General features: G+C 44.3%; 1 protein-coding gene across 2 annotated transcripts in view; it reads right to left on the bottom strand.

Moving 5' to 3' along the window:
* CDH12 (cadherin 12) overlaps positions 1–27,352 on the bottom strand; it is a 1,418,552-nt gene that overhangs the window by 445,629 nt on the left and 945,571 nt on the right. The gene's annotated exons all lie outside the window — the stretch shown is intronic.

Genomic DNA, 27,352 nt, shown 5'->3' on the forward strand with positions numbered 1-27,352 from the left:
CGAATTCAATGATGTTCACGATAGCCTAGGCCAGTCATGGCAATCCTTTGCACCCCATATGCTTTGAAAACACATTTCCCATGATGCTCAACTACATAGCAAAGTGCATGAGCATCATGGGAAATGTAGTTCCAAAACATCTGGGGTGTCAAGGATTGCCATCACTGGCCTAGGCTGTATGGGGACTTTCCCTCCTCATTGGCTGAGACAGCAGCAGGAGCCCATTGGCTTCCACTGTCAATCACAGCCAGTGAGCCGATGAGGAGAGAACGGGGGCATAGAGCAATGGCTCGGGAGCGAGCATGCAGCAGTGCTCCTTGGGCAAGCGCCTTTCTCTGGGAGCAATCCTCAAGGGGGAGGAGCCAGGAGCACTGGGGGGGGGGGGCAAAAAGAAGAGGGTCAGAACTGCTCTCTGCAAAACCACTGCACAGAGCAGGTAAGTATAACATGTTTGTTTTTTTTGTTTTTTTTGTTTTAAACAAAGCTTTAATATTACTTTAATGAAATTGGATGCAAGTTTGGAGTCATCGTCCTGTTGCAGAATACATTTAGGGCCAACCCCAGGCCTCCCTGATGGTATGGCATAATGGATAGGTATCTGCTTGTCTTTCTTAGCATTGAGGATAATATTAATCCTGACCAAATCTCCAACTCCATTTGCAGAAATGCAGCCCCAAGCTTGCAAGGAACTGCGGTGCCCTGAACTGATGACAGCATTTTTTCATACCTTCCTAAAACTTTTGCACATTACTGTATATGTTTATTATGTTAGTTTCTATTTGTGTGTTTAATGTGTTGGTGTGTGTGTTTGTGTTTATTTACTGTATGTTAGTGTGTGTGTGTTAGTCAGGGCCGTAGAGGGGCATCCGCCAGTGGCATTGCTATAGGGGTGCGGGGGACATGCTAGAGGGTAACACTAGGGCTGAAACTATGGCGGGAATGCTGCAGGAGGGTTGGCAGGAACAGCATTTACTTAAACCACCAACATTCAGCTGCTGCATGTGGAGGAAAATATAGCTGATTGGTTCTTGTTAATGTAGCCCTTTACACACGACTGACTTCCCAGCATTTACATTTCTACACATACACCCCGCTCACTGCTCCCAGGAATCTTCACCTCCCCTAGTCACATGACACATGTTACGTCATGGCAGGTTGTGGGTGGGTGACCAATATCCTGCTACATATGTTGTTACTGTACGCTGAAAGCTGATATCCGTGCAGGGCAGATTGATCAGAGTGTCAGTTTATTAGTCTTTATGTTTCTTTCTCCTGTTGGTGATCTGCACACACTTGAATAAAACTGCCTACAGGTCAGGCTTCTGCCCAGTAGCCCCTGTGTATTTTCCTGGTTACTGCTGATAATAGGCACCTGATCTGCCGAAAACTATAGAGGCATGTGCCCCAGGTCCCGTTGTCCCCTTCCTCCAGCATGCCATTGCAGCCTCCCTGTCACACCTGGACAGGAGGGGGGCAGGGGGGCAGCATTTACTAGAAACTGGCTGTAGTTTGATTCAGTAGTAGCATCTGAAAGCTGTCTTCTACTCCTCTCCCTTCCACCAGCAGTCAGTAGCTGCAAAAGATAAATACAGCCAATCGGTTCTAGTAAATGCCGCCCCTCCTTCCCATGAGTCTGTACACCTACTGTGCCCAACATGAGGGGTTAATTTTGTTTATTGAAAAATCTTACATACAACAACTTATATACAATAAAACCATAATAAATAAATTAATAAATAACATATTTACAAAATAATTGAATATAACTATACAAAACCAAAAACCAAACAAGAACATAATAAATAAACCAAATTGCATACAGCATAAACCCTACGAGAGAGCCAGACTAAGGAACATCACCATCACCATGCATGTAGCCTTTTATCAAAAATATATTTTATCTGAAAATCTAGGGGAGTTAAGCCAGGACAGAAGGAAAAGCCCCACCCCCCCGAGATGAACAGACAGCAGCTACAGAGTCCTGATATTCCTCAACGCCTTTATCAAGGCTTCCTGCTGCCACCTGTCTTTCTCAAGACCCCGAATCTTACCAACCTCACCCAGAATGTCCTGTACCACCACCTCAACAGGGAGGATTTTACTCCGTAAGGATACCTGGCACCGTGCACTTCACGTGAAATAACGGACTACTAGACTAACTAAAAAAAGTGTTTCCAAATCATAATCCCAGTGAGTCTGAAATGCCCCATACTCCCACTCTGCATAACTTACTGTATATGGGGGAGGAAGGGTACACTCAGAGCCCTCCCTACCCTCTTGTACACCTCTATATTAAAAGGGCACTGAAGCAGAAAATTATCCATGGACTCCACCACTCCTCCACACTCTACTCTAAGGCAGCCCTGATCACTCACAGAAAGAAACTTCAGGTTGCCCTTCACATATAGTTTTCCATGGAAAGCGAGCCAAGCCTGATCCCTAAACTTCATTGGGATTCTCTCCAAATTAATCAAACACAAACCCTCCCCCAAAACCAGGCTTGGGCAATCCCTTAAGGCCAGTGGTTCACAAAAAACAGAGCTCATTATCCGCTTCTCAAGAAGTTTCCTTGGAAGAGATCTGACCTCCCCTGCTGTTACTTGCCACTGCCGAAGTATTTTCAAACACGGGGCAACATAAGCCGGGAGCTTATCATGCTTGACCCTCAGGCTTTTCACTGGCCCACCATTTTCCAAGTTTTGCAGAAAGGGCCTAAACCAGGACTGGAAAATACCCACCCACCCAGGTGGTCTCTCTGCCAACATGTTACCCAGGTTGTACTTTACAAACATCAGAGAGAAAAAGACTACAGGGTTGATCATTCCTAGACCACCCTCCCGCCTAGGAAGATAAGTCACACTCCTTTTGACAAGGTTTATTCTGTTCCCCCATAACAGCTGGAAGAAACAACTATAGATCCTGGCATAGAGAGACACAGGCAAAATGCAGATAAAACTGACAGACAGAAAAATTGGAATCAGGTAACCTTTGATCAGATCAACCTTTTCCCTTAAGGAAAACGGTCAACTTTTCCAGCTCGCCACCTTGGCATTGGCATTCTCCAGCCTGTTCACCCAATTTGCATGACCATTGTCACCTGGGCCAAATCCCTTTGTTGGGGCTCCGGGAAGTCATCCGGGAGAACAAAGCTCTCACCTTCCACGCCCATCCAGAAAGCTTCACACTTGTCCTGGTTGACCTTTGAACCTGATGCTTCCGCATACTGCCTTGTCCCTGAGACCACCTCCTGCGCTTCCCCAGTCCCAGAGACAAAAACTGAAGCATAAGCCACAACCTTCAAAGGAGGCTCAACAGCGATGCCTAAAGGTACCCCACACAATGGTCCATTCTCTAGCCTTCTAATGAAGGGGTCGATTGCAAACGCATATGGCAGAGGACTCAAAGGACACCCCTGATGCACACCTGAGCCAACCACAAAGGGCTGCCCAACCCAACCATTAACCAGAGGAAAGCTTTCAGCCCCTTTGTACAAAATCTTGAGCCAATCAATAAAACCCCTCCAGGCCATACTTGCCAAGAAGGAGCCATAGGTACTTATGATTAACCCTATCAAAGGCCTTAGCCTGATCCAATGTCAGCACATATTTACCCCAACCAGAAGCCCTACAATGCTCCAAGGCCTCCCGGACAGCTAACACAATTGAGAAAGTGCTTCTACCCTGGACCGAGCAGTGCTGGTGATGGGATGACAAATCGCCTGCCACTGATGAGCAAACATTAAAAGAGAATTGTCCCGTGCGGAAACACGATGGATTTATATCCTTAAAACCTATGTCCCTCACAGGTTGAATGTTGAATGGGACATCAATTGTTTCATCAATAACAGCTAAACCGGGTCATTATTATCTCTCTTGCTTTTTGTGTTGCATTTTTGGGACATAATTGTTTATTTTCATTGTGGGGTCTAACACTAGGTTTTGCACACCATAGTAATATGTTGATTTTATATTGGTCTACATTACTGTAAGGGGGTGTCGCAACATGCACCTCAAATTATTGGTTTTACCCACCTCTCTCTATTGATGGTAGGTGGTTGTTGATAATATTTTTTATAATAATCAATTTCAAATCTAACCACTAGATGGAGCCTTGTTATTATATCCTCATCACGGCCCATCTATTAATGTTGATTTTTTTAATTAATTTTTTTCTTTTATATATATATATGATCGCTTATCCGGTGTGTGAATAACACAGTGTTTATAGCAGTTTTTCACTATGATAGGTTTTTATGAGGTGTAGTGATAATGAGCTTATAATTTTTACATATATTTTTCACAATTTCTTTTCTCTTTTTTATTTGCTTGGTTAGATATTCAGCATAATTTAATAGAAAGTGCCCTTTATGCTTCTCACTTTTGCCTCATGCCGAGTGAGTTTTTATTTCAATTCAATTGCCCTTTCTTGCGGAGGTGCACGTGCGACACTTCCGCCCAAAGTCTGCATCTATTGGTTGCGGATGCGAAAGTGTCATAGACCATGGGTATTTAACCGCTTGCCGACCGCCGCACGACTATTTACGTCGGCAGTCAGCCCCTCACAGGCAAAGCAAAGTAGGGCTACGTCGCTAGCCTGTGAGGCTCTAGGGAGCGAGCGCGCGCCGCCGGAGGCACGCTCCCGCGCGGTCACGGACCCCCCCGCGCGTGTGCCCGCCGGACCCGATGTCCGCCGGGCACTCGCAATCGTCCGTTACACCGAAAGAAAGGCAGGCTGCTAATGTAAACAAAGCCGCCTGTCATTCTTCCCTGTGTAAGAATGGAGATCAGACGGTTCTACTATGTAGGACCGTTGATCTCTGTTCTTACACTAGTAGCCACAGCCAATCACAGTTAAAAACATGCCCCTAGGACACACTTAACGCCTCCCTTTCCAATACAGTTAACTCCTTCACTGCCAGTGTAATTTTTACAGTAACAGTGCATATGTATAGCACTGATTACTGTCCGCCGCAATGTCGCAGTCCCGCAGAAAAAACGCAGATCGCCGCCATTACTCGTTAAAAAAAAAAACAACAAAAACGACAAAAATCTTTCCCTTTGATAGTAAACGCGATAACTTTTGCGCAAACCAATCAAAATACGTTTTTGGGGGTTTTTTTACCAAACATATGTAGTATAAAACAAATTGGCCGAAAATGTAAAAAAATTTCGATTTTTACATTTTTTTTGGGGGGAATTTCATATAAAAAAATGTGAAAAATATTGTTATTGTTGCAAAATTGACGCTGTTTTTTTGTTAATAGCGCATGATCAAAAAATTCACACAGGTGATCAAATACCACCAAAAGAAAGCTCTGTTTGTGGGAAAAAAAGGACGTCAAACTCGCTTAGGTACAGTGTTGCACGACCGCGCAATTGTCCATTAAATTCACGCAGTGCCGAATCGCAAAATAGGCCCTGGTCAGGAAGGGGGTAAAATCTTCCGGGGCTTAAGTGGTTAACTGGCGTGGCGGTGGTGTCCGGTAACCACGCCCCGGACGAAACCGGTAGGGCGGTACTGGACACCACGCTGACCACGCCCCTCGGAATACCAGCTACATTGGAACATTGCGGGACGCCGCAATTTTTTACCTTTCTGCTTGATTTTACCACTATGCTGTAAGTGCAATACAAATAAATGTTTTTTATATTATACTGGATTACGCTATGTGTTTTCCCTATTCTCCTTCCTATTATATGGCTTCTATAAAGGTTGGAGTTGCCTGTGAGTTCATGGTTTAACCTCTGTGTATCCGGAGGCAAGATCGATCATTGGTCTACTATAAGGCTCTCTGTGGCCTGTCCATTAATTTGGGGGCCCACAGTTTTTGGTAAGCAGCCACTTTTACCATCTGTCACGGGTGTGCTTTTCCCTCCTGCCTCACCATCTGTTGGGAACTCCATCTTTGGATTACTACTGTCAATTCATCGTCCATTCTGGGACTTAAATGTTTGGACTATTATTATTATTATTTTTATTGAATCTGCATGCGTTTTTTTGACACAGATTGATGTTTTATTTTATCACATATTTTTCATTTTTCACTATTTGTAATTAGCGCTACACTATTGTGTTTACACACTGATGATAATCGCCAGAAAAAAATCTTTGCCAGTATCTTTCTATCGCCATTAAGAAGGCTAATGGGGTGCCAATTCTCAATCATCGAAGGTTCTTTGCCCTTTGACAGAAGAACCACTGTAGATTGCCTCATGGAAGGAGGGAGAGAACCCTCATGCAAACAGCCATTAAAAACCTCCGCAAGGTGTGAAGCCAGGATCGTCTTAAAACATTTATAAAATTTGGCTGTCAAACCATCTGGCCCTGGTGTTTTCCTGATGGCTAGTTTATCAATAGCCTGGATCACCTCATCTGCAGTGATTTCATCTGTCAAATTCATCAAAGGAACAATATTTTCCAGACCTGGTGTAGAGTCCAAAAAACTCAACATCCCTGCCCGATCAAGGTTCTTTCCTCCTAGGAGATCAGCATAGTATGACCTGACGACCTCCAGGATCCATGACATAGACTTCGTCAGAGAGCCCGTACTGTCCTTCAGGCCATTGACCGTCTTAACTGCTACGCTCTGTTTGCAGTTCTGGTAAGGGTCAGGCTAATGTTATTTCCCATAGTCCCTTTCCTGAACCAAAGAGGCGTGTCAGTCATATTGATGTCTCCTCAGGAGAAGCTTCACCTCAGAGATCGCCCCAGAATCTCCTCCATTCGCAACAAGGCGGTCAAGTTTCCTCCGCAAACGCTGGTAGGTGATATACTTATCTTGCTGTCTCTTTCTCCCTATGGCCTTGAAAAGCCTAACAGTCCGCTGTTTTACAAGCTCCCACCATTCTGACTTACTGTTGCAAAAGTCTAGGATAGTTACCTGTGCCTGAAAAAATTCCTCAAAGGATTGTCTTACTTCCTTTTCATCCAGGAGGGCAGAATTCAATCTCCAGATACCCCTCCCCCTAGGTGGCACACCTGAGGCATTCAGAGTCGCAGATAGAATACAGTGATCGGAAAACTGCACTGCCCGACACGCAGGTGCCAAAAAAGTAGAATCCCCCTTTTAAAAAAACCTATCTATTCTACACGGACTATTACCTCACTGAAAAGTAAACCCCATGCTGTCTGGGCAGCGCTTAATGTGCGCATCTACCAGACCTGCTTCCCTAACCATTACATTGAGGAAAAGGCTGTCATAGCCCAGCTTATCTCTCCTGTCTTTAGACCTTAGTAATGGTGTTGAAGTCACCTCCAAAGATAACCTGCTGAGCCGTAAAAAGAAAAGGCTTAATCTTTGCAAAGAGGCATTTCCTGTCCCATTTCATCTGGGGACCATAGATGTTAATCAGACACAGGTCCTACCCCCTCACAGAGACATCCAAAATCATGTATCTCCCAATCTCTACCTCAATTACCTGTCGGCACATTACCATACCGGAAAAAAGGACCACAACCCCGCTGTAAGGCTCAAGAGACCAAAAGGAGGGACCACGCTTCCACTCCTTCTTTGCCAGATGAATATCAGCCAGACAGCTCAGATGGGTCTCTTGCAAAAACAAAATGTCAGCATCAAACTCGCTGAGCAAAAATAGGGCCATATGACCAGCACTCACTGATTTTAAGCTGGCAACATTAATGGTTGCCACTTTTAACGGAGTGGGAACTGCCATTAGGATAATTGAGGCAGCTGTTTCTTAGCCTGACTACTCTCTCTCCCTGGAGAACCAGTGCGCTTCAGTGCACCCTGGGACTCATCATACATAGAGGATGCTGTATTTAACGAGTCCCAATCATCATCATCTGACAGGACTCCAAACGTATTTGTCAAAGGCAAAACCTTAGGACTTTGGGTAACTGAACACCTTTTTTTCCTTCTTTTGCCCTTCTTCCTTTTCTCCTCCAACCATTCCACATCATCCTTGGACAAACTGGAAATAACAGTCTCCCCACTCTTACCCTCCCATTCACCCCCACTCTCCCTTACCTTATCTGCCACCAGGCCAGCCTCTTCACCATTCTCCCCACTCCTCTGCATCCCATGGTCCCAAATAGAAGCCCTGAAATGTCGAGGGGGGGGGGGGACTGGCGCTGCACTTGAAGCCCCTGCATCAGCACGTTTTGCCGCCTTTGCAATTTTGGAAGACATAGACACAGAAGGATTGGACACATTCTCGGTAAGCTGTACCTTAGATACAGACTGGGAAGACACTGGCACACTAGGCAAACGCACAGACTGGGGGGGGGCACATACTTGGAAGACACTGACACACTGGAATTGCCACAGACTGGGGCACCACAGACTGGGAAGACACAGGCACACTAGGCAAATGCACAGACTGGGGCACCACAGACTGGGATGACACAGGCACACTAGTCATTGGCACGGACTCAGAGGGAACCACAGGCACCCTAGCTGCTGAGCTCTGAGCATCCTCCATGTCCAGGCAGAAGAACTCTCTCATGAGCTCAGGCTGGTTGTGCATTGCCTCAGGACACTGACTATAAGAATGCCCCACCGCATTGCACAAGTTGCACCTTATAATATTGCAATCCTTTGCAAAATGCCCTAAATCCTGACAAAGAGAGTATTTCATTACTGGACAGGAGGATGAAAAGTGCCCTTTATCCCCACACTTATTGCACAGCTTTGGCTGGCCTGGATATAATATGGTCAGTCTGTTCCTCCCCAGTAAAGCTGAGGATGGCAGATGCTGAATGACATTATCAATGACTCTTAGTTTTAGCTGCACAGACCATCCCCCGTCCATATTCCCCGATCATCCATAATTTTCTGTAAAGGGCTCAGGATGTCTTCATATCTCCTCAGCCATACAGATAAATCCCCTTGTGGTATGGATTCATTGCAAACAAGAATTGTCACCATTTTAATGAGTGTCTGGCCTGATACAACCTTGGGGATAAGCCCTTCCAGTCTGGCAGGCTCCTACTCCTACACATGATCATATTTTTCCCAAAATATGTCCAAAGACTCAGGACGGATAAAGGACAAATCATACTCATAGGAGCCGGTCGGACTGATCAGGGCGAAGATATCTGTGGGTCTAAACCCCATCTGCAAAATTGTATCCACCACTGCTCTCCTATATAAAGGAATACCCTCACCTTCCCATCGGAGCTGCACAAAATTCCTCCTTTTAAATAGTGAGGAAGATAAAAGATTTTCATGCTCCTTCCCTGCTTGCACCCCCCTCCCAGATCCAGCAGCAGCACCAGCATAGGTTTTCCTCTCAGACATACCACCAGCAATTGCAGCATTATCTTTAGGCACAACTACACCTGCTGACAAGGAGCCTGAAACAACCCTTGCAGTCTTTGGAGCAGCAGAGACAAGACCCATTACCTCCCCCTTCTCTGAGCTGCTTTCATGGATTCAATCACAGTCTTGTCTACTGCAGACTCCCAGACAATTGCAGCACTACTGCTCCCAGCACCTCCTCCACCATTCTCAGGAACAGCCACTGTATCTGGTCCAGGCAAAGCCTCTGCAATATCCGTGGTGCTCCTCTTTGCAGACTCAACCAGAAGCTCACAGTTTTTTTCAGTTTTCCCACAAATTGCATTTAAAAGTGGATTTTTTTCAGCAGGTGCATCAGGTTGCACTGCATGCTGCACATTGTCTATGGGTGTGGGCTGACAGCCCATAGCACTACAACCCTCAGCAAGCACATTGTCATTATTAAAGTTTACATCACCACCTTGCACACACACTGTACCTGCTTGCTGTGTTGTTACCTTTGCTGTGTCATGGCTGATGGTGGTATCAAGCTTCCTACTGGTTGTTTTAGACTTTATGGTAAATCTTCCTTTCTCCACAGGTCTCTCCCTCACAGGATGAGGAACAATATCCATCTCCTCATCTGAGGAATCTGCAGAGAAATGGAACTTTCTTCCATCCAGAGGGGATTCCAGCTCAGTGATGAACTCCAACATGCCAGCAGAACCCCCTCAACCTCCTGCTCAGATGTTCCACATTGCTGCTGCAGAGGGAGGGAGACAGAGGCCTCCAACATTGGGGGCTCAGCAGCCGATGTCTGAGGTGTTAAAGAGCGGGGCTCATCCTCCAGGCCCACTTTATCACTCTCTGCTGACTCTGTCGGTACCTGCATCTTCTCATTGACTGGGTCACTCTCCATGTTGGAAATGGCTCCTCTCCTCATTCGGCTGAAACGTTCCTCATTCTTATATTTTTCCTTAAATGCTCCGCTGCTTTCCTTCAGAGAGCTCACCAGCTCTTTCTGCTTCCTCAAAGCCTGCTCCAAGTCCTTCAATTCTGGCCTCAGAGCCGGTCTCTTCTTGCTGTACAGTTTGGCACAAAACAGCTTTTTCTTTTTAAATTCAGCTTTTAAAGCTGCCAATTTCTCCTCCTCTTTCTCAATCCGTGTCAGCTTGTCCACAATCCTTAGTCTAAAGGCAGACAGGTCTGTAGAGCTGCAGTGCTCATTATGAGGGGCTCCCACCATCCCTGTGCTGAGTTATAGGGTCTGTAAACCTGCAGTGCCCAATATGGGGGGCTCCCACCATCACTGTGCTTCCCTATTGACACCCTATTGACACCTTATTTCCTATTGACACCATCCACTGCTCCCCAGACTGACATCATCCACTGCTCTAGTGACATGTCCATTGCCCTACTGACACCATCCACTGCCCTAATGACATGTCCTCTTCCCTATGGACACATCCACTGCCCTACTGACACCTTCCACTGCTCTACTGACTGACACCATTCAATGCCCTATTGACGCCTGTCACTGCCCTACAGACACCTTCAATTGCTTTTACTGACACCTTCCACTTCCCTTCTGACGCAAACCTCTGCCCTATTGACATGACCACTGCTCTACTGACACCTACCACTGCTCTACTGACTGACACTGTCCACTGTCCTACTGACTGTCACCATCCACTGCTTTACTGACACTATCTACTTCCCTACTGACACCTTCCATTGCCCAAATGACACCAACCTCTGCCCTTTTGACATGACCACTGCCCTATTGACACCTTCTACTGCTCTACTGACTGACACCATCCACTGGGGGCAGTAGAAGGGGCATGTGGGAAGTGAGGTGAGGGTATGCATCCTCTCAGCAGGATAATGGATGACATTGATCCCCTGCTGGGACAGACTTGAACATAAATAGATGTCACATCATGTATGAAATCCATTTTCCTTAAATTTTAACTTAATCTCCTAATGGTTGAAAAACAGATCTGTGTTCACCTATGGAGAAAACAGTTGTCAACATAGGTACATTGACATTTGTTTACCTCCAATATCCACATAAACAAATTCTAGGTTGACACAGAAGTGTTCTGCATTAAAAAAAAAATACAAAAACATGTTAAAAATAATTTTAATGTTTTATTAAAGGTAAAGTAGGAGCTGGTTTAGCGGTGACTGGAGGGGACAGAAGAGGTGTGAATACTGCAACCTGGGGGACAGAGGGGAAATGCAAAGGAATATATGAGATGACAAGAGAAGGATGAGGCCGTAAGAGCAAAGCAATAGGCTGTATAGGAAATATGATGGAATGTAAGAATCAGCCAGGAGCTGAATTGCTCATTTTGAATAGAAATGCTGGAGGTGCAAGCAGAAAGGGAGGTTAGGCAGAGGCAGTATAGGCTCAGTGACTGAAATGACTGAATATGTAAAAATAGGTTTTGTGCACAGATCAGAAACAAATGTGAGCTGCAAACAAAAAAAATGCTGTCTGGTTTTGGGACTAAAAGAGATACACTGAACATCATTTTTTGGTGAGGAACAACCCTCAGTGAGTTAGCTAGGAACAGCCAGAGAGCCACTGCATGATTTTCTCCTCATATATCACTGTGATAATTCAGCCAGAGGCTTAAATGTTTCTCCAGCAGTAATAAAGTATCATTGCAATGTGTAAAAAAAATTTAAACTGTTGCTGTGCGCATGCGCGGGAGCTCCGACATGGCGCCTTAGTCCGGAGCTCCGCGCCTCCCCGGTCTCCCGAGAGCCCCAGCACCGGCAGCTTCGCGCACTACGCCCCGCGATCGTTACATCTGACTGCCCCTTCCTCCGGCGGACCTTCATTGAATGTCGGCGGGCCGCCGTAGTGAGGTATCCCGCCGTCTTCTCTTCTCCTCACCAGAGCGGGACGCTCTCAAGATGGCGACCGCACCTCACATCTCCTCAGATGTCCGCAGCCAGCCGGAGGTAGGAAACTTTCCCATTGCTCCTATGGACTCCCCGGCACCATCTCCAGACCCCTGGCCATCTCCCTCCACCTCCACTTACTTCCATCAGGCCCCCCTGGCCTCTCCAGCTTCTACGGAGTCACTTATCAGCAGAACTCTGGAACAGGCCCCAGGGATCCCGGGGATGCAATCACCTGAGGCCCTGGCTTTGCCTCATTTACTAGGCCCTAACATGCCTGGTCACTTCCCAGACCTGTCTTTGCTAATGGCTAAGTTCTCAGAGATGCTAGCCTCTGGCCTGGCTCACAATGCCTCACAAATTACTGAATCCATTAAGGCAGAACTCCAGAACCTTGGGTCCAGAATAGATGCGATTGAGAGCACCGTGGATCAAACTGTCGCAAGGGCCAATCAGAACACTGCTAGCATCCAGACTATGCAGGATCAGCTTGACACCGCACTCAGTAAATTGGATGACCTGGAGAACAGGAGCAGACGTTTAAATTTCAGGGTCCGGGGGATCCCCGAAACCATCACGGATATCCCTGTCACTGTCAAAGCTTTTATTAAGGATCTTCTCCCAGACATCCCAGACCATCGCCTCGAGCTTGACCGAGCTCACAGGGCCCTTCAATTGCCCCGCAAAGATGGCCTGCCCAGGGACGTTATTGTCAAAACACATTTTTACGGTGTTAAGGAGGAACTTATGAGAAAGAGCAGGGGTAGAGAGGATTTGTCCATTCAAGGCCACAAGATCCAAATATTTGCAGACCTCTCCCCCTTTACCATTCAACGCCGTAGAGCATTGAAGCCGCTTACATTATCTCTATCTGCTAGGGCACTGAAATACTGGTGGTCCTTCCCGTTCCGTCTGAATTTCCACTTTCAGAACAAGACTTACAGTTTTACCAACTTCCAGGATGGCGAACACATGTTGATGCAAATGGGAATTATCGCTAGGGACCCTGTCCCCACCTCTTCTACCTCCAGGAGAGATTCTGCCAAGCGGCCTCCACCGATCAGCCCTGTCTCCCCGGTATGGAACAAGCAGCAAACAAAGCGCCACCGAGATGTCAAGCCTCCCTGATGCCTGCGGGGACCCTACTACTACTCTTCTTCCAGGCTATTGGAGTTTACTCCTCTCCGCCTGATTTGGGTTCCTCGACGATCCCTGCCTTTACTTTTTGACCCCTTTTTGGGTCCAAGTTTGGACTGTTTTCTACGATTTTTTTTTTTTTTTAGCAAACTAACTCTTTATATTTTGGGTCATGATTGGTGTTGACTTTCTGCTACGAAACTGGTAGCCCCTTTTTTTTTTTTTTTTTTTTTTAAAGGGACTACTACTCATTACTTTTGAATGTCTTTAATGCTATATTGCTTATGGTTCCCTTCTCCTCCCTCCCACTACCTCTTAACTCTGCCCCTCCCTGTCCTCCCTCCTTCCCCGCCTCCCCCCTGTCCCTTCACCCATCCCTCTTCCCTTATTTTCTTTCACTCCCTATCCGCGGAGTCCTTCCCCACTTGTTTACCCTACTCCCATAATCCTCATGGTGTATGCTGAGCAGTTGATCCCGCATTTTTAATGGCGATATTGTAGTGCCTTGATGTTGCTTTTTTTCTTTTTTATAGGATTGCTGGGCTGGTGCTCTTTGACCGGGGAGGTATCATTGCGCCTCCTCCTGTTGGACGTAAGTTGGTTACCTCTTGCCTCCCACAGGAATGTGCCCTGACTGGCTCAGGGCGCATCCGTACGTCTGATGGGGGACTGTGGGCTTTGCCTGCTGTCGCCTCATCCCGGCGCAAGATCTTGCTCTTGCGTCTTTCTTCTCCTTTCACTGTCCTCCTCACTTTCTTTTTCTCCTTTCACTGGTATTTTTTTCTTTTCAGAGGGTTCCTGCGGTCCGATTGGTTTGCTCACGTCTCTTCTATTCCTGCCGCTCCTGTGCCTGCCTTCTCCCAGGGGTTCCATTGGGAATCCACTACTACACTCCCCCCAGTGCATTCCATGACGGAACACCATGACGACTAACGTGAGTACGGTATCTTCTTTGCAGGTGGCATCACACAACACCCAGGGCTTAAATTCACCGGTTAAACGTAGGAAGGCATTCCAACATTATCACTCCCAGGGATTGGGGGTTCTCCTGCTTCAGGAGACTCACTTTCCGGAGTCTTATCAACCTACATATGTCCACCACAAATACCCCTTGTTTTATCTTGCCAATGCCCCCACTAAGCAGAGAGGGGTGGCCATATTCTTTGCTAAATCCCTCTCCTTCTCCCATCTGCACACAATTCGGGACCCCCACGGACGTTTCATTTTAGTTAAAGGTCACATTCAAGGGGAGTTATACACGTTTGTCTCCTATTATGCGCCCAACAGGGGTCAGTCGAAATTCTTCTCCGACATGTTCCTCATCCTGTCTCCTCACCTTGAGGGTCGAGTTCTCATTGGGGGGGATTCCAACTTAGCTCTTGATTGCACCCTTGATAAATCTAACTCCTCTGGTGGTAGGCTTCGCCGCCCCTCCAAGCAGAGTCTTCGAGTAGCTCGAACTCTTCACTCGCTAGGTTTGATTGACATCTGGCGGGAACTTAACCCTTCCTCCCGCGATTATACGCACTTCTCGGCGCCCCATCATACGTTTGCGCGTATAGATCACATTTTCATCCCCACAACTGACGTCCCCTCTGCGCAGAAGTCTAAAATTAAGGATATCCCTTGGTCGGACCACTCCATGGTTTCGCTTCGGCTTTCCTGCTCCTTGCCTCCCCGAGGCCCTTCGCCTTGGAGAATCAACGAGTCCATCCTGAGCGACCCCGCTATTTGTTCCCAGGTAGAGGCGGCACTCCGCGACTACTTCACGCTCAATGATATTCCTGATACGTCCCCCTCTACCCTCTGGGGGGCCCATAAGGCGGTTATCAGGGGCTACCTCATTCAACTGGGGGCGAAAATTAAAAAAGAAAGACTGGTCGACATTGCCCGTTTGGAGAAGGAATATGATCATCTCCGTAGAGCCCATAAGAGATCCCCTAACCCTACCTCGTTGGCAGAACTTGATGCGGTTAAGCTATCATTGAACCTAGCCCTGACTTCTAGGGCAGAGAAGGCCCTTAGGTGGCAAAATGCTCGCTCTTATGCTTCCCGGGACAAATTGGGCACGCATTTAGCGCTGAGACTATCCCCCAAATTTCGAGCGATCTCCATGCCTAAGATTAAGTCCCCCTCTGGCGTTCTCTCGAGTAACCCCGATTCCATCATGGACTCCTTCCACTCCTTCTATTCACATCTCTATGCGGCCCCTGCCCCCCACAAGGGGAATGATCCTGAATCGTTCTTGAAAGATGTACCTCTTCCCCGCCTATCAGCTACACATAGATCCCTTATGGAAGCCCCTATTGATGAACAGGAGGTGTTGGATGTTATCAAGAACCTTCGGCCCAATTCTGCCCCAGGCCCTGACGGCTTTTCAAATTCTTATTACAAGACCTTTGTATCGGTCCTATCTCCTTATCTGGTCCGGTTCTTTAATGCCCTCAGGGGCGGAGCTAGCCTTGAAGAAGTTTCTAATAAAGCTTACATTTCGGTTATCCCCAAGCCTGGGAAGGACCCCTCAGAGGTGGGCAATTACAGGCCAATTTCGCTTATTAATAATGATCTCAAGATCCTGACCAAAATTTTCGCTAATCGTTTCTCCAGCTTTATTGCCAAATACATTCATAAGGATCAGGTGGGGTTCATTCCAGGTAGGCAGGGACCTGACCAGGTAAGGAGGGTGATTGATGTCATCTCTCTGTTAAACTCTGGGTGGGATGGTGGCCCTCCCCAACATGGTTTTCTTCTGTCCCTAGATCTACAAAAGGCCTTTGACTCCCTCTCTTGGCCGTTCCTCTTCCGCACTCTAGAATGTTGGGGCTTTGGCCCCTCTTTCCTCACCACTCTTCAGGCCCTTTACTCTCACCCAGTGGCTCAGGTTCGGATGCAGGGTTACTACTCGGCGAACATTCCCATCCGGAGAGGCACGAGACAGGGATGCCCCCTTTCCCCGCTCCTATTTGCGGTGGCTCTTGAATCCTTGGCAACAGCCATCCGCCTTCATCCGGATATTCATGGCATACAATGCGGACCCGCAACCCACAAATGCGCGCTGTTTGCAGACGACATTATGCTTTTTGTCACCTCCCCATTGATCTCTCTCCCCAATATCGTCTCCCTCCTAGATGCCTTTGGGGCAGCCTCAGGTTTACGAGTAAACATGTCCAAATCTCTTGCCCTTAATTTAAACCTCTCCTCTTCCCTTGTGGATCGGCTGAAGGACCACTTCCCTTTCTCCTGGCACTCGGATTCCATCCCCTACCTAGGGGTGTCGTTAACCCCTACTATAGACAAACTCTACCCATCCAATTACCCGCCCATGTTCCGACGACTGAAGCGGGATCTCTCGGATTGGTCTCGCTATCGCATCTCCTGGTTAGGGAAAGTCAATGCTGTTAAAATGACTCTTTTACCGCGTATTCTCTATTTATTCCGATCTCTCCCGATCCCTGTGCGTAAATCCCATGTTCAGAGTTTACAAGGCCACATCTTTAAATTTATCTGGGGACGGAAGGGACATAGAATTAACAAACATACACTTCTACGCTCCAGGAGACAGGGGGGATTGGGTGTCCCGGACCTCTGGAATTACTATCTAGCAGCTCAACTAACACAGTTCTCCGTTATCTACTCCAGGGGTGGAAAGCCCGACTGGTGCCATATAGAACGTCAGGCTGTCCCCCGACACACTATCGATTACTTACTGTGGTGCCCAGCCTCCTCCCGCCCCCCAGTATTATCTCCTACCCTATCACATTCTTTCTCCATTTGTGATCGCATACATAAATCGCATAAAGTGACTTCACATTGGGCTCCACTCACTCACTTATTCCATAACCCGGCCTTCCCTCCTGGGGAAAACATAGGGGCATTTAAATGGTGGACTGACAAAGGCATGTATAGAATCGGACACTTTGTAGATAGCTCTGGTCCTATAACCTTATCACATTGTACTTCCAAGTTGGGGATGCCGCCTGTAGAGAGGTTCCGTCTGACTCAAATTTCACACTTTATTAACTCCATCAAGTCCAAATCTCCTGCTCCCCTTCGGGCATCGCTTTATGAGCAATGGTGTGCCCAAATTACTGATGTTAAGGGGGGTATCTCCCTCATTTACGCACTTCTAAACGACACCCAATATAAACCAGCCTACATGCTCAAATGGGAACAGGACCTCAATATAGACTGGAACCTACCTGACTGGCACGCATGTGTTGGGCGTTCTTTCCGGGGTATTCACAATGTTGGTCTCATGGAAGCTAACCTAAAAGTGCTCATGAGGTGGTATATGGTGCCCGCTAGGCTGGCCACCATCTATCCCTCCATGCAACCCACCTGCTTTCGTGACTGCAACCTGATGGGTACTATTCTACACATTTTTTGGGAATGCCCCAAACTGCGTTCGTTTTGGGGGCGCATTTATAGTATAATAAGGCGAATTACTGGTCTTATAGTACACCCGTCCCCTACGCATGCTCTCCTAGGTCAGCGCATTCCTAATGTTCCCAAACACACTCAGGCCCTCGTTTTCTACATTTTCCTCGGTGCCAAAATGGCGATAGCCAGGCAATGGAAAAAACCTTCTGTTCCGCTCTATTTAGCTAAGCGCAAGATCTCATGGATAATGGCGCAGGAGAAGATGTATAGTATTCTTGATGACTCCAGAACAAAATTTGAACGGATCTGGGAACCCTGGGCGGCCTACGTTCATGTTACCATTTAGCCGAGGTGAGACCGCTGGAGCCCTCTACCCCCTCTTGCTCTCCCTCCTGTTATCTTTTCTCTGTCTTTGCTTTTTGTCAGCTTCCTTTTCTGTCACCTCTACCCTCTTCTTCTTCTTTCTTTTCCTTCTTACTGCTCTCCCATTGGTACTGCTGTACTCATAGTGTTTTGTCGATGACTATACCTGGGGGGGGGGGGTCTCTGGGTTTGGGCCCAGAGCCCCTGCCAATGACTTAAAATGGGTTTTTGAATTGTTAGAATTTTCTCTTTTACTATTCATATTTACAATTTGGAATACGGGTCCCTTGCTAGGTTGGCTTGGGACTGGGAATTGCATGCCTCTGTCCAGTTCTCCTTTGCAGTTCTCGTGTTTGGGATACCACATGGTTTACTATTAGAGGTTGGGCGCGCCTCCTCCGGGACACAGTTTGCTCCCTTTAGGGGTGTCTCGAGGGTGGCGCCCTACCGTTGTGGGGGTTGCTCCCGTCACCTATTAGCTGGTACCCTCCCTTTTTTTTTTTTTCTCTTTTCCTTGTCTAGGTTTTCTGGATCGAGGCATGGTCCCATTTGCTCTGAATCACTACTGGATACTATATATTTGAGCTTAGTTTGCTACATACCCACCACACTATGCTGTTCTACCTGTATCCATTAGCCTTTTTAGTGATTCAGTTTTCATTCCTGTACCATTTTTGCATTTGTCTGTACTTGTTATTCTTGAATAAAATTTATTGAAAGAAAAAAGAAAAAAAAAAAAAAAATTTAAACTGCAATAATGGAAACATTATCACAGTTTATTAAATGGATACCTTTATTTGCTAGGCTTTTCTACACCTGGTGCCAAATAATACTTGGTCATGCTATACTTTGAAATATTAGGATATTTCTATTGCCATTGCATGCCAGAAGGAGGTAGCTAATTGTCTTCTGTTGCATATGTGCTTTTAAACTTTTGAGCTTTTTCAGGCGTTAAAGTGTGCTCTACAGTAATGGAAACCATTATCACAGTTTATTAAATGGATACCTTTATTTGCAAGGCTTTCCTACACCTGAAGTCAAATAATACTTGGTCATGCTATACTTTGGAATATTAGGATGTTTTACTGCCATTGCATGCCAGAAGGAGGTAGCTAACTGTCTTCTGTTGCATAACTGCTTCTGAGCTTTTGAGCTTTTCCAGGCATTAAATTGTGCTCTACAACCTATAGCTAAGGTATGTGTTAGAACTTCAGTATTATAACTTTTTGAAAGGTTTTCATTCCCCAAATGTATATATAGATAAAACAGGCATTTTTATAACACTGCTGACCTTTTAATGGCAGAAACAGGGGAATGATATTTTTTCTGAAGGGATCAGGCACAATCCCTGCTGCTCCAATATACAAAATAGTATTGCTGGTTAAAAGCACATGTGGATATCAAAGTCAAAGCACAGTTCTGACCCTCAGTATTTTTGTAAGACATCCCTGTTTTCTAATGGCAAAATGACTACCATTACATAAAGCACAAGTGCATGTAAAGGAACTATTTTCTGGGACTCAGTTTATACCTTTGCACCCAATGTACAGGTACAAAACAAATTACAACAGAGCTCACAGGAAGGTTATTACAGGTTAAGCCTATATCCTCTATACTAAAGAGAATTCTTCTACTGTTATCTGTGCTGTTCTTAGGCAACCGGTAACATACTAAATAATACTTGTTTTCATAGAAATCTAAAAAAAGGAAATTGTACTATATTAGCCAGAGTTTTTTGCAAAATGTTATTTTTTTCTTAGGTAAATTATTATGCTGTTATTTAACCACTTGTCGACTGCCTAATGACGATTTACTTTGGCAGTCAGCCCCTCACAGGCAAAGCGACGTAGGACTACGTCGCTAGCCTGTGAGGCTCTAGGGAGCGAGCGCGCGCCGTTGGAGGCGCACTCTTACTCCCGCTCGCTCATGGACCCCCCCCCGCGCGTGTGCCCGGCGGACCCGATGTCCGCCGGGCACTCACGATCGTCCGTTAGAGCGGGAGAAAGGCAGGCGGCTAATGTAAACACAGCCGCCTGTCATTCTCCCCTGTGTAAGAATGGAGATCACACGGTTCTACTATGTAGGACCGTTGATCTCTGTTCTTACACCAGTAGCCACAGCCAATCACAGTTAGAAACACGCCCCTAGGGACACACTTAACCCCTCCCTTTCAAATAAAGTTAACTCCTTCCCTGCCAGTGTCATTTTTACAGTAACAGTGAATATGTATAGCACTGATTACTGTAGTAATGTCATTGGTAACCCCAAAAGTGTCAAAAATGTCAGTCAAGGGTCTGATCTGTCCACCGCAATGTTGCAGTCCTGCAAAAAAAATCGCAGATCGCCGGCATTACTCGTTAAAAAAAAAAAACAACAAAAATACAAAAATTACAAAAATCTTTCCCTTAGTAAACGCAATAACTTTTGCGCAAACCAATCAAAATACGCTTTTTGCAATTTTTTTTTACCAAACATAGGTAGCATAAAACAAATTGGCCTAAAATGTTAAAAAATTTAGATTTTTAGATTTTTTTTTTTTGGGAATTTCATATAAAAAAATGTGAAAAATATTGTTATTTTTGCAAAATTGACGCTCTTTTTTTGTTCATAGTGCATGATCAAAAAATCACACAGGTGATCAAATACCACCAAAAGAAAGCTCTGTTTGTGGAAAAAAAAGGGCGTCAAATTTGTTTAGGAACAGCGTCGCACGACCGTGCAATTGTCCTTTAAAATCACACAGTGCTGAATCGCAAAATAAGCCCTGGTCAGGAAGGGGGTAAAATCTTCCGGGGCTTAAGTGGTTAAACAGTATTAGAACATGCGTTGTTCTTTTGTTGGAATATGAATTACAGTGCAATCATAAAGTATTCAGACCCCCTTCACTTTTTTCAGTTTTGTTATGTTGCAGCCTGATACTACAGTTGTTTACATTCATTTTTTCCCATCAATCTACACTCAGTACCCCATAATGACCAAGTGCAAACAAAAGTTTAGAAATGTTTGACAATGCATGAAAAGTGAAAAAATGAAATATCACAATGACCCTTTGCAACAATACTTGAAATTTAGCTCGTGTCTCCCATTTTTCTTGATTGTTGCTGAGATATTTCTACACCTTGATTGGAGTCCGCCTGTGGTAAACTAAATTTATTGGACATGATTTGGGAAGGCACACTCCTCTCTATAAAAGACCTCACAGCTGGCAATGCATACTGTATCAAAGCAAAAGCCATGAACTCAAAAGAGCTGCCTGCGGAGCTCAGCTACAGGATTATTGCAAGGCACAGATCTGGGGAAGATTACAGAAAAATTCTGCTGCACTGAAAGATCCTAAGAGCATAGTTGCCTCCATAATTCTCAAATGGAAGAAATGGGAATCTTCCAAGAGCTGATCGCCCAGCCAAACTGAGCAACCGGGGGTCCTTAGTAAGAGACATAACCAAGAACCTGATGGTCACTCTGACTGAGCTCCAGAGATCCTGTGTTTTAGATAGGACAAAGTTCTAAAAGGACAATCATCATTGCAGCCCTGATATGGGCTTTATGGCAGAGTGGCTAGATGGTATCCTCTTCCCCTTGGAGTTTGCAAAAAAGCCACAGAAGGACTCTCAGACTGTAAAGAACACAATTCTCTGTTCTTATGAAACCAAGATTGAACTGTTTGGCCTTAATTCTAAAAGTTATGTCTGAAAGAAACCAGGCTCATCACTTGCCCAATACCACCCCAACAGTGAAGCATGGTGGTGGTGGCATCATGCTGTGAGGGTGTTTTCAGTAGCAGGGACTGGGAGGCTGGTCAGGGAAAGGTGATTTGAGCAAAGTACAAAGATATCCTCAATGAAAACCTGTTTTACAGTGCTCAGGACCAATGATCCTAAGCACACAGCAAGGACAACACAGGAGTGGCTTAGGGACAACTCTGTGAATGTCCTAGAGTAGCCCAGCCTCTAACTTTATTGAACATCTTTGTGGGAGACCTGAAAATGGCTGTCAATCAATGACCCCATCCAACCTGATTGAGCTTGAGGGATTTGTAATCCCCTAATCTAGCTGTGCGAAGCTTGTCGCGTCATATTCAAAAAGATTTGAGGCGGTAATTGCTGCCAAAGTTACTTCTGAATACCTAAATTTGTTGTAAAGGCTCAAGGTTTTTTACCTTTTTGCATTCATTTTTTTTTATTAGATATGTTTTATAACAGATAGTAGAAAATATTGTTTTTTTTTTTCACAATGTTTGGTCTTTTTTTGTTTATATAATAAAAAAAAATAAAAAAATGCCACCAATCTGTTCTAGATTTGTTCTATTTGTATGAAAAAAATGATATAAATTGAATTTGCGTACAGTGTTGTATGAAAGGTAAAGTAGTGCAGCGCTGAATAGCATCAAATGCCCTGGTTATTAAGTTGGTGAAACCTTCTGTTACTTGAGCTTCCTAATTCTTTGTGACATCTGTATAGATGTATTTCTCCTTAAATACCTATCTGTTACATTACAGTTGGATACCTCTCCATTACAAATACAAAACCAAGTTCTTTGCAACAGTCAATGTTTTAAGCATTCAAAAATGAAGACCAAAGCATTCAATTATGACGACCAAGTATGATGCCATTGCTCAGATCCTTTACCTCAGCTTTAAGGCATAGATTCTTAGTCAGTGGCCTATGTATCCTTAACAATATCAGGGCTACTATCTGCTTGTTAATGTAAAGTCATGCTAACAAGTGAGAATTTAAATAATTCAGAATAATGTATTAAATATATATCTGTACATGTGTTTTTTGTTATTAAAATTATACAGAAAACATGTATACAGGATAAAAGCACCCATAGACATGAGATGGCAATATTGTTGATGGGGTCATTAGCAAGCTTAGGTGACAATATCGTGTTTTTGATTCACAGTGCTGCATTCAAGGCTGCTCGCACCTGAGAGTAGCGTCTTTGAGTATTTTTCTGGCATTTGTTGGGCATTTTTATGTGCAATTTTGGCACCTTTTATATGCGCGTTTTATACAGCGTTTTTAAGCTTTGACATTTTTTATTAGCCAATACAGAAAACTATTGTACAGTGTACTATGTAATAATAAATAAATAACCCATTTAATGCAAGTAATACAGGGGGCCTTAAAGGGGCCTTGCAGCTCATGCATGTGTTTGCAAATGTGTGCTAAATAAACCCCTGTTTTTAATGCATACTGTTGGACAGGTTAATTCAGTTGATAAGCAGACTGGTTAGTGAGTTAAGCTGGGAATTTTCTCTGGTTTTGTCTTTCATGCATTTGCTCTTCCATGTGCTCCTTGCTGTGAAGGCCAATTATAGATGGGGCAGGGGCCATTTCTTTGTTACCGGTGTAAATATTGGTGGGGGGGACACACTGGACACCTTTTCTGCCATTATGCTATGTGCTGGGTGTCCAGGGTGCCCTTGCACCTTTAGGGAGGTTTGGGCTACCTCCAGGCCCACCTGCCCCTTATCTATCTATTAGAATGCATGTGCTTCCACTGTGGAGACTCTTATACATTTAGAAGGGTTAGGAATGCAGGTAATACAGAGTGCCTCGAAGCTTACACATGCGTTTGCAAATGTGTGCTAACTAAAGCCCTGTTTTTAACGCATACTGTTGGACAGGTTAATTTGGTTGGTAAGCAGACTGGTTGGCAAGTTGAACTGGGGGTAGGGACCATTTCTTTGTTACTGGAATATATATGTATATATATATATATATATATATATATATATATATATATATATATATATATATATATATATATATATATATATATATATATATATATATATATATATATATATATATATATATATATATATATATTAGGGTTAGAGGTAATTATAAATATTATTACTATTTTTTATTTTTATTTTAGCAGAACATTGCACAAAACCTGTAAAAGTACCCAAAAACACGCAAATCGTGCATTTTCATTCATTTTATGGGAATAAAATGTGTAAAAATTTGCAAATTTGCCCAATTTGAGCTACAAAAAAAATGCTTCAGGTATTTGGCTTCAGGCGACTTTGAGTGGAGATGTGAACCAACTCCATAGAGAATAATAAAATTTTTCTCCTCTAGTGTTTGGGAGCTTCGAGCTTCAAGCTACTAAATGCTGAGATGTGAATAGGGCCAAGAGTTAGCTATCAGTCAACAGGAAAATTATTAACTGAACAGGTTAAAAACCTTGACTGACGACTACCATCTTTCCATGAAAAGTATGTAGCAGAGTTTTTGTCTATTGCTGTTTAGGGACGCAAACTCAGGTGATTTAGAACTAATATATTTGCCAAGTTCAATTGTCCTCTAGTATCTTAAGGGGTTATATTACTAAATTCATATATGCCAAAGGGATAACCTGAGCAAATTTAGGGGATTCTTGGTATTTTATAAAGGAGCTCATACTCTAGGTTGATAGTTGCTGTAGGGAGATCACTCTGCTGTACCAAAGACAAATGAGAAGCCTACAGTCGTGTCACTTCTCTGGCATCTGCACATAGCCGAAGCCTCACTTTTAATGAACATGGTCTCTAATGATCAGAGATAAATAAAATAATTCATATTAATTCTGTATAACCTCAAATTACTTTATCAAATTACTAAAACATGACAAACCATTTTTTTCTTTAAAGTTTTGCTCATTTGTAATGAATATGTAGAAGTTCATCAGGATAAAACTAAAGAAAATTCAAATGAATGCTCTGAATTTATGTATGTAGATATGTAACTGGCTCTTAAAATCAGCAACATAAGTCTATTTTCAAGTGTTGTAATTTTCCTGATAAATATATCAGTCGAATAATAAGTATGCTAGACCCTTCACCATAGAATAAATAATGAGAACATTGTGCACATTCCAGCAGTAAATAATCTCAGCTGAGGTACTATTTCCATTTTATAATCAAACAAAAGCTGCCAAATAAAATATATATTTGATGTCTGATGTGATGAACATTGCATACACTAGAATACTAAGTATTGATATTCATTTTGTAAATGAAACATGTAAGACATATCTCATTATGTAAACCACCAAAAGGATAGATTCATAAATGTGCATCAGCTTGAAGTGCTCAACTTTCCTAATCAAGCAAATTCAGCTGGGAACAAAGTAAAGATTAGAAGACATTGGGGACTGGCCCAAGGAAATACATGTAAGGTAAGACATTTACATACTCTTATGTAAAATGTGTAACTGTTAGGATAGACAGTGGGGGAGATTTACTAAAACTAGAGTGTGCAAAATCTGGTGAAGCTCTGCGTAGAAACTATTCAGCTTCTATGTTTTTTTGTCAAAGCTTAAGGCTCCATTCACACATAGGTGATTTGAATCACGGGAAGAATTGGCGTGATTCTACCCATGATTCCAGAATTGTGGCAAAACGCGGGATGCGTTTATGTTGCCGTCATTTCTCAATGGCACCCTAAACGCATTGCAATTTTGCCGCGATTTGTCGCGGTTATCTAAAATAAGTTCCGGAACGCCTTTTGAGCGGCACACATCCTGCGATTTTGTTTACGCAATTTGTCATGTGACAATCGCAGGAAAATTGCACTTTGTTTAGGGTGCCATTGAGAAATAATGGCATTGCAAACGTGTCCCGCATTTTGCCATGATTTTGGAATAACGGGCAGAATCATGCCGAATGGAGCTTAAACCTTTCGCTACTAGGCCCTGTGCTCCACTTTTACCAGCTTGCCTACTGGGCACTTAAACCCCCTTCCTAACAAGACTAATTTTCAGCTTTCAGTGCTCTCACATTTTGAATGACAGTTGCTCACTTACTTACTACAAGTCATGCAACACTGTACCCATATGACATTTTTGTCCATTTTTTTCACACAAATAGAGCTTTCCTTTGGTGATATTTAACCACTTCAATACAGGGCACTTTCACCCCCTTCCTGCCCAGGCCAATTTTCCCCTTTTAGCTCTGTTGCATTTTGAATGACAATTGTGCGGTCATGCAACACTGTACCAACACCAAATTTATGTCATTTTCCCCCCACAAATAGAGATTTCCTTTGGTGGTATTTGATCACCTCTGGGTTTTTTCCTTTTTGCTAAACAAATAAAAAAAGACCGAAAAGTTTGAAAAAAAAAAAAAAGTTTTTTTTGTTTATGTTATACAATTTTGTAAATAAATAAGTTTTTTCCTGCACTGATGAGCACTGATGAGACTGCACTGACAGGCACTGATGAGGAGGCACTGATGGGGTGGCACTGATGGGGTGGCACTGATGGTATGGCACTGATAGGCGGCACTGATAGGCACTGATATGTGGCACTGATAGGTAGCACTGATATGCAGCATTGGTGGGCACTGATAGGCAGCACTGCTGGGCACTGATAGGCGGCATTGATGGGCACTGATAGGTGGCACTGATGGGCACTAATGGGCACTGATAGGCAGCACTGGTGGGCACTGATAGGCGGCACTGATCGGCACTGACGGGCAGCACTGATGGGCACTAATGGGCACTGATAGGCGGCACTGGTGGGCAATAATGGGCACTTGTGGGTGATACTGATAGATGGCAATGATGGTCACTGGTGGGCAGCACTGACAGGGAGGGCACTGGCGGGCAGTACTGATGGGGAGGGCAGGGGAGACGCCGATCGGCGCTCCTTTACTCGTGCCTGTCAGGCACGAACTAAGGAAAGCCGATCAACGGCTCTTCCTGTTTACTATGTGACCAGCCGTGATTGGACATGGCTGGTCACATGGTAAAGAGCCTACGTCAGTAGGCTCTTTACCGAGATCGGAGATGCAGGGAGTCAGACTGACACCTCGCATCACTGATCGCCGTATTATCCTGCCGCCGTCATATGACGTCCGGTGCGGGATAATACAACCACAATCCCGCCGTCATTCTGCTATAGGGCGGACAGGATGTGGTTAATCATTACTGGGTTTTTTTTGTTTTGTTTTGGTTTTTTTTTCACTATAAATGAAAAAAGACTGGAAATTGTATAAAAAAAATAAATAAATACATCTTCATTTTGGTTTTACAATTTTGCAAATTTAGTAATTTTTCTTCAAAAATGTTGAACAAAAGTTATACTGCTACATATCTTTGGTAAAAATAACCAAAATAAGTATATATTATTTGGGCTTTGTGCAAGTTATTGAGTCTACAAGCTATAGTGCCAATCTTTGAGAATTGATCACACCTGATGTACTGATGGCCTATCTAACTTCTTGAGACACTAAGGCTGGCTATACACTATACAATTTTCTTGTACAATTTTCCTTTAGATTTACCAAAACCATAAAATAGGAGGCCAAACCTAAACACTTTTAA

Source organism: Pelophylax lessonae, assembly GCF_965119305.1.
Source record: "Pelophylax lessonae genome assembly, chromosome: 5".
Taxonomy (NCBI): Eukaryota; Metazoa; Chordata; class Amphibia; order Anura; family Ranidae; genus Pelophylax; species Pelophylax lessonae.